This window comes from Aegilops tauschii, chromosome 1, assembly GCF_002575655.3.
Source record: "Aegilops tauschii subsp. strangulata cultivar AL8/78 chromosome 1, Aet v6.0, whole genome shotgun sequence".
Lineage (NCBI taxonomy): Eukaryota > Viridiplantae > Streptophyta > Magnoliopsida > Poales > Poaceae > Aegilops > Aegilops tauschii.
In genome coordinates this window covers 145,170,719-145,179,404 of record NC_053035.3, presented here as the reverse complement: position 1 = coordinate 145,179,404, position 8,686 = coordinate 145,170,719, and positions in this window count along the sequence as shown.

The following is an 8,686-nucleotide window of genomic DNA, read 5'->3' as shown; positions in this document are numbered from 1 at the left end:
TCCGTATAGTTGCTGCCATCATCTTTCAGCTTGGTTTTCTCTAGGAACGCGTTGAAATTGAGGACAACGTTGGCCATTTGATCTACAAGACATAGTGTAAAGATTTTAGACTAAGTTCATGATAATTAAGTTCATCTAATCAAATTATTTAATGAACTCCCACTCAGATAGACATCCCTCTCGTCATCTAAGTGAAACATGATCCGAGTTTAACTAGGCCGTGTCCGATCATCACGTGAGATGGACTAGTCAAGATCGGTGAACATCTCCATGTTGATCGTATCTTATATACGACTCATGCTCGACCTTTCGGTCCTCCGTGTTCCCAGGCCATGTATGTACATGCTAGGCTCGTCAAGTCAACCTAAGTGTATTGCGTGTGTCCCGAGGCCATGTCTGTACATGCTAGGCTCGTCAACACCCGTTGTATTCGAACGTTAGAATCTATCACACCCAATCATCACGTGGTGCTTCGAAACAACGAACAACGGTGCACAGTTAGGGTGAACACTTTCTTGAAATTATTATAAGGGATCATCTTACTTACTACCGTCGTTCTAAGCAAATAAGATGCAAAAACATGATAAACATCACATGCAATCAAATAGTGACATGATATGGCCAATATCATCATGCTCCTTTGATCTCCATCTTCGGGGCACCATGATCATCTTCGTCACCGGCATGACACCATGATCTCCATCATCATGATCTCCATCATTGTGTCTTCATGAAGTCGTCATGCCAACGATTACTTCTACTTCTATGGCTAACGCGTTTAGCAACAAAGTAAAGTAAATTACATGGCGTTATTCAATGACACGCAGGTCATGCAAAATAATAAAGACAACTCCTATGGCTCCTGCCGGTTGTCATACTCATCGACATGCAAGTCGTGATTCCTATTACAAGAATATGATCAATCTCATACATCACATATATCATTCATCACATCTTCTGGCCATATCACATCACATAGCACTTGCTGCAAAAACAATTTAGACGTCCTCTAATTGTTGTTGCAAGTTTTTACGTGGTTTGTAGGTTTCTAGCAAGAACGTTTTCTTACCTACGTATGACCACAACGTGATTTTCCAATTTCTATTTACCCTTCATAAGGACCCTTTTCATCGAATCCGTTCCGACTAAAGTACGAGAGACAGACACCCGCTAGCCACCTTATGCAACTAGTGCATGTCAGTCGGTGGAACCTGTCTCACGTAAGCGTACGTGTAAGGTCGGTCCGGGCCGCTTCATCCTACAATGCCGCCGAAACAAGAAACGACTAGTAGCGGAAAGAAGAATTGGCAAACTCAACGCCCACAACTGCTTTGTGTTCTACTCGTGCATAGTAACTACGCATAGGCCTGGCTCATGATGCCACTGTTGGGTATCGTAGCATAATTTAAAATTTTCCTACGCTCACCAAGATGCATCTATGGAGTATACTAGCAACGAGGGGAAGGGAGTGCATCTACATACCCTTGTAGATCGCGAGCGGAAGCGTTCCAATGAACGTGGATGACGGAGTCGTACTCGCCGTGATCCAAATCACCGATGACCGAGTGCCGAACGGACGGCACCTCCGCGTTCAACACACGTACGGTGCAGCGACGTCTCCTCCTTCTTGATCCAGCAAGGGGGAAGGAGAGGTTGATGTAGATCCAACAGCACGACGGCGTGGTGGTGGATGTAGCGGGTCTCCGGCAGGGCTTCGCCGAGCTTCTGCGAGAGAGAGAGAGAGGTGTTGCAGGGGAGGAGGGAGGCGCCCAAGGCTGTTGTTTGCTGCCCTCCCTCCCCCCTTTATATAGGCCCCCTGGGGGGGCTCCGGCCCTAGATATGGGATCTCAAGGGGGGGGGGGGGGCGGCGGCCAAAGGGGGGAAGGGGGTGCCTTGCCCCCCAAGGTAAGTGGGAAGTCCCCCCACCCTAGGGTTCCCAACCCTAGGCGCAATGGGGGAGGCCCATGGGGGGCGCCCAGCCCACTAGGGGCTGGTTCCCTTCCCACTTCAGCCCACAGGGTCCTCCGGGATAGGTGGCCCCACCCGGTGGACCCCCGGGACCCTTCCGGTGGTCCCGGTACAATACCGGTAACCCCCGAAACTTTCCTGGTGGCCGAAACTTGACTTCCTATATATAATTCTTCACCTCCGGACCATTCCGGAACCTCTCGTGACGTCCGGGATCTCATCCGGGGCTCCGAACAACTTTCGGGTTTCCGCATACACATATCTCTACAACCCTAGCGTCACCGAACCTTAAGTGTGTAGACCCTACGGGTTCGGGAGACATGCAGACATGACCGAGACGCCTCTCCGGTCAATAACCAACAGCGGGATCTGGATACCCATGTTGGCTCCCACATGTTCCACGATGATCTCATCGGATGAACCACGGTGTCGAGGATTCAATCAATTCCGTATACAATTCCCTTTGTCAATCGGTATGTTACTTGCCCGAGATTCGATCGTCGGTATCCCAATACCTTGTTCAATCTCGTTACCGGCAAGTCTCTTTACTCGTACCGCAATGCATGATCCTGTGACTAACGCCTTAGTCACATAGAGCTCATTATGATGATGCATTACCGAGTGGGCCCAGAGATACCTCTCCGTCACACGAAGTGACAAATCCCAGTCTCGATCCGTGCCAACCCAACAGACACTTTCGGAGATACCCGTAGTGCACCTTTATAGTCACCCAGTTACGTTGTGACGTTTGGCACACCCAAAGCACTCCTACGGTATCCGGGAGTTGCACGATCTCATGGTCTAAGGAAAAGATACTTGAAATTGGAAAAGCTCTAGCAAACGAAACTACACGATCTTTTATGCTATGCTTAGGATTGGGTCTTGTCCATCACATCATTCTCCTAATGATGTGATCCCGTTATCAATGACATCCAATGTCCATAGTCAGGAAACCATGACTATCTGTTGATCAACGAGCTAGTCAACTAGAGGCTTACTAGGGACACGTTGTAGTCTATGTATTCACACATGTATTACGATTTCCGGACAATACAATTATAGCATGAACAATAGACGATTATCATGAACAAAGAAATATAATAATAACCATTTATTATTGCCTCTAGGGCATATTTCCAACACAGAATACATGCCTACATTATATTGATGAATTGGAGCTAGTTCTGTGTCACCCTAGGTTATAACTACTACATGATGAATATCATCTGACACAATTATCATTGCCGATCCATTGCCTACGAGCTTTTCACATATTGATCTTTGCTTAGTTACTTTACCGTTGCCACTGTTACAATCGCTCCAAAACTGCTACTATTACTTTTGTTACCGTTACCGTTACTTCCATACTACTTTGCTACTAAATACTTTGCTGCAGATATTAAGTCTTTCAGGTGTGGTTGAATTGATAACTCAGCTGCTAATACTCGAGAATATTCTTTGGCTCCCCTTGTGTCGAATCAATAAATTTGGGTTGAATACTCTACCCTAGAAAACTGTTCGATCCCCTATACTTGTGGGTTATCAGTTAGTGATCCATCAGTGACCCCTCACCCTTGTCCTTGTTGCCCCGCTTTGTTACTGGTGACTCGATCAATGTGATCAACGAGCAGAGACCGGCACATCACCGACACCCCCCTTAGTTGTACGACTCCGCAGAGCTACTATCGAGTGCCGATGGTGATGCCTCGTATCCCACTTATGATGATACCTTTGTAGTGTAGCACATCGAGAGTGGTTTACCGTGGGTGATTCCTCGCTCACCACTCCCGATAGTGACTCTGTCGTGCAACGTCTCAAGCATGAACCCATTGAGGGTGATTCCTCCGAGTTCACCTGGACATTTTACCTCAAGCGTGAACCTACTGAGGGTGGTTCCTCCAAGTTCACCTTGATGGTAAGGACACACTCTGCTCCCTATTTACTGTTACTGCAGGACTGAAGGGACAGGCGGTACCACCCCGGTAGAGGTGGACCTGAGGTCCCGACAGTCTCTGGACAAGTCAGGTTAACCAAGAGGGTACCTGCGAGATAATGACGCGGCACGACCGGGCAGGCAGTGACCGCCCTAGAGAGGGATGGGCCTGGCCCTTGTCGTAAGTCCGCGAGACGGGGCGATAGGATCACTGATCGTTTCCGTGAGCTCCTAATATACTAACGGGTTTGGGTATGTGATAAGTAGGACTCTAGCATTTTCTCACTAACCACCATGTGGGAATAAGTATGGGCACTCGGCGTCGTACATTTCTTTTGAAAGCTCACCGATGTCAGCAGTTGAGCGGTGCGCGCCCGGTTGGATAGTAACCGCCTACGCTTGTATAAGGGGGCGGGTCTGCTCCATGCCGCGTACACAATGCACATGAGTGCAAAGGATGATGGGCCCAAGACCCCTGAGCATGTAGGATGTAGACCGGTGTGCTGACCTCTCTGTTGATCCTAGGTAGGACTATGGTGTTTTGATCAGCCGATGCGGGCATGACCCGTTAAAGTGTGTCCGGCCGGAGTTAATCGAGCGAGTTGGGTAAGTTGGTGCACCCCTGCAGGGAAGTATATCTATTTGAATAGCCGTGTCCACGGTAACAGATGCTCTGAGTTGTATCTCGATCTACTACAACTAGAACTGGATACTTGTGACAATAAATGGATATGATGGCTTCGGGATCGTTTTCTCGCAGGGAGTCGAGGAAGGATCTCTGGCCGAGGATAATATATACTTGCTAGTATTTGTTATGTTACTCTACTGTCTTCGATGGGCTAGGCCTTCCCCTCTATTCTAGCAATTATGCAGTATAGTCCAAATATATAGCCCCATTCCTTTGATACCAATGCATACTTAGCATAGATCTCATGTAAGTCTTGCGAGTACTTTGGATGAGTACTCATGGTTGCTTTGCTATCCCTTTTTCCCCTCTACCCGATTGCTGCGATCAGATGACGGAGCCCAAGAGCCAGTTGATCCCGTCGATGACTAATACTACACCGAGAAAGCCTACTACTACGTGGAGACCGAAGACCGGGAGTAGTTAGGAGGCCCTAGGTAGGAGGCATGCGCCTTTTCAATCCAGATGTCATTGTTTTTCTTAGCCTTCTTAAGGAAAACTTGTTTACTTATGTCTATACTTAGATGTTGTTGCTTCCGCTGACTTATGTATTCGAGCCTTCGTGGCCCTGGCTTGTAATATAAAGCTTTATGTTTGAATTTGTGTCTAGAGTTGTGTCGTGATATCTTCCCGTGAGTCTCCGATCTTGATTGCGCGCATTTGTGTGTATGATTAGTGCATGATTAAGTCGGGGGCGTCACATTCAAGACTCGTCTCTTCTAAAGATTTGGGTGAACTACCTTGTATCTTTATTTCCCTTCTTGTTCTTGGATCTTGATGCACCTCTTGTATTGCTTGTGATTTGAGGAGTACTTGGAGTGAATCTTGTCCAATAGAGTGTTTTCCCCTTTGATTTCTCCACGTTTTCCCCTTGCGTTCTACGTGTTTCTCCTTCAATCCAACTCCAATTCATGAACATTGGGACAAATTACACTGATTAGGTTTTTTCCCTACATCATCTTGGTATCAAGAGCCACGTTGACACGAATTTGGAGCCCTGCCCCCACTTTCACCCTTAGTTTGTTGTGTTCTTCCCAATTTCAAAAGTTTCCCACAGAAAAGAGCCCCAACAAATTTCTTGCATTTTGTTGTTCTAGTAAGTTTTTATTGATTTTAGTCCATGGGTCCAGTGTTTGGCAAGTGGATCTACTTCCCTTGGTGTCCCCTAGCCCCAATTTTTCTTCCCCCCTTCAATTTGGTCTGAAAATCTCGATTTGGTTTGCCCTCGAGTTCATCCCATGCTCAGATCTGGGAATTTTCCCATGCCGAGCGGTACAACTGCTCCCCCTCCACCTGATACTTCCACCAGCACAAAACTGGAACTCCAGTTTTGCCCTAGTAGCGGTACTACCGCCCTACCAAGCGGTACAACCGAAGCCTAGGTACCGCACTTACGCATTCTAAAAAATAACACCTCCAGGATGCTTCAGGAGCGGTACAACTCCCCACCCCAAGCGGTACAACCGCCCCTCCCAGTTTCAGCCTATGCTAATTCACCATTTTGACCATAACTTCTTCATTCGGACTTCGATTTCGATGTTCTTTAGCTCGTTTTGTAGCTATTGACATCCACCATCCACAAAAATTAGTTCCACCACCATTTGAATCCATTTTTTTTGAATTTTGGCATCTTTGCCTAGGCCCTCCACCCTATAATTTGCAATACCACCATAGTCTTCCGCAACCTAACCCATTTTGGTACCCTTTGAATTTGTGGTTGTTTGAGTTGTGATTTGAGTCTCCTAAGGTGTTTCGGTTACTTAGGGGCGGTTACTTCTTCATCAACCATCAACGACCACGTGTATCGTTCCATCATCTACATCGAACACCGACGTTCGCAATGCGATGACGATCATCTGTCCTTTGAGAACACTTCAACCGGAAGCAACGCCGACTACCCCCCAACTTCGTGAAAGGTTAAGCGTGACGAAGGTATTCCTTCCGTCACAAACTTTGCCTTGCTTGCCATTACACCTTGATAGCCCTACCATCTGAGTATTGTTTGGCTTCATAGAAACTTGAGCACCATACTGATACCATATCATAGTATTGCATCATTTGATATATCATATATTGCAATTGCTTGCTCCCGTGCATATCTTGTGATACTTACGCTACACAAAACACTTCCATGATGATACGTGTTTGTCATAGTAGGTCACATTTTCTGGCATGCATGTACATCCGTGAAGATCTAATGACAAAATCAAGATAGTCATACCTGTGCTATCGTAGAAGTCTTCCATGACAATACTCAAATTATCATCATGGAAGTGACCACTTCCATGACAATAAATGATGCATCATGGAAGTGTTTTGGTCTAGGGTAACCGACACATGGCATCCACCGTAACAGGTTGCCGTTAAGCTACCAGGTTCCGGCTTGGATCCGATAACCAGTTAACAGCCCAGACCAACAAAGATTTTCCTCATGTAAAATTCTCATTGGCCTAAGGAACCACGTGTCAGCTCGGCTCGGGACAGATGTCTGCTACTTGTGAGCTGCATTAGGATTTCCTCGAAGAGGAGAGGATGATGTAGTACAGTAGAGATAAGTATTTCCCTCAGTTAAGAACCAAGGTTATCAATCCAGTAGGAGAACCACGCAAAACCTCGTTAACAACACCTACGCACAAAAGAGCAAATACTTGCACCCAACACAATCAAGGCGATTGTCAATCCCCTTGGCGGTTATTTGCAAGGATCAAATCTGATAGTGATACATAGATAAATAAAACACAAAATAAAAGAACGTAACTAAATTGCAGCAAGGTATTTTTGGATTTAATATATGATAAAGGTAAGACCCAGGGGCCATAGTTTTCACGAGAGGCTTCTCTCTCGAACAAAAAAGCATACGGTGGGTAAACAAATTACTTTTGGGAAATTGATAGAAAAGCGTATAGCTATGACAATATTCAAGGCAATGATCATGTATATAGGCATCATGTCCGAGACAAGTAGACTGACTCCTACCTGTATCTACTACTATTACTCCACCCATCGACCGCTATCCAGGATGCATCTAGAGTATTAAGTTTATGAAAAAAGGGTAAGGCCTTAAGCAAGATGACATGATGTAGACAAAGTAAATCCAATCAATATGAATAAACCCCATCATTTTCACCTTAATGGCAACAATAAAAATACGTGTCATGTCCCCTTCTGTCACTGGTATTGAGCACCGCAAGATTGAACCCATTACAAAGCACCTCTCCAATTGCAAGATAAATCAATCTAGTTGGCCAAACCAAATGGATAGATCAGAGAGAAATACAAAGCTATAATAATCATGCATAAAATAATTCAAAAAAGACTCAAATAATATTCATGAATAATCTGGTCATCAACCCACAATTCATCGGATCCCAACAAACACACCGCAAAAGAAGATTATATCGAATAGGTCTCCAACAACATTGAGGAGAACATTGTATTGAAGATCAAAGAGAGAGGAAGCCATCTAGCTACTAACTATGGACCCGTAGGTCTATGGCAAACTACTCACACATCATCGGAAGGGCAGCAAGGTTGATGTAGAATCCCTCCGTGATTGATTCCCCCTCTGGTAGAGTACCGGAAAGGCCTCTACGTGGGATCGCGGAAGAACAGAAACTTGCGGCGACAGAAAAAGTATTTTGGGTGGCTCTCTATTGGTTTCCCGATTTTAGAGAATTTATAGATGTGGAATTAGGTCAGACAGAGCCACATGGGGCCCATAAGGCATCAGGGCGTGCCTACCCTCTAGGCGCGCCCTGTTGCCTTGCCGTCTCCTCGTTTTCCTTGTGGCCTCCTCCCGAAGCTTCTAGGGTCTCTCTGGTCCCAAAAAAATCGTTAAAAAGTTTCATACCATTTGGACTTCGTTTGGTACTAATTTCCTGGAAAACCAAAAACAGGCAAAAACAACAACTGGCACTTGGCACTAGATCAATAGGTTAGTCCCAAAAATTGCTGTATAATTGCATATAAAACTTCCAAGATTAATACTATAATAGGATGGAACAATAAAAAAAATTATAGATACGTTGGAGACGTATCAAGCATCCCCAAGCTTAATTCCTACTCGTCCTCGAGTAAGTAAATGATAAAAACAATTTTTT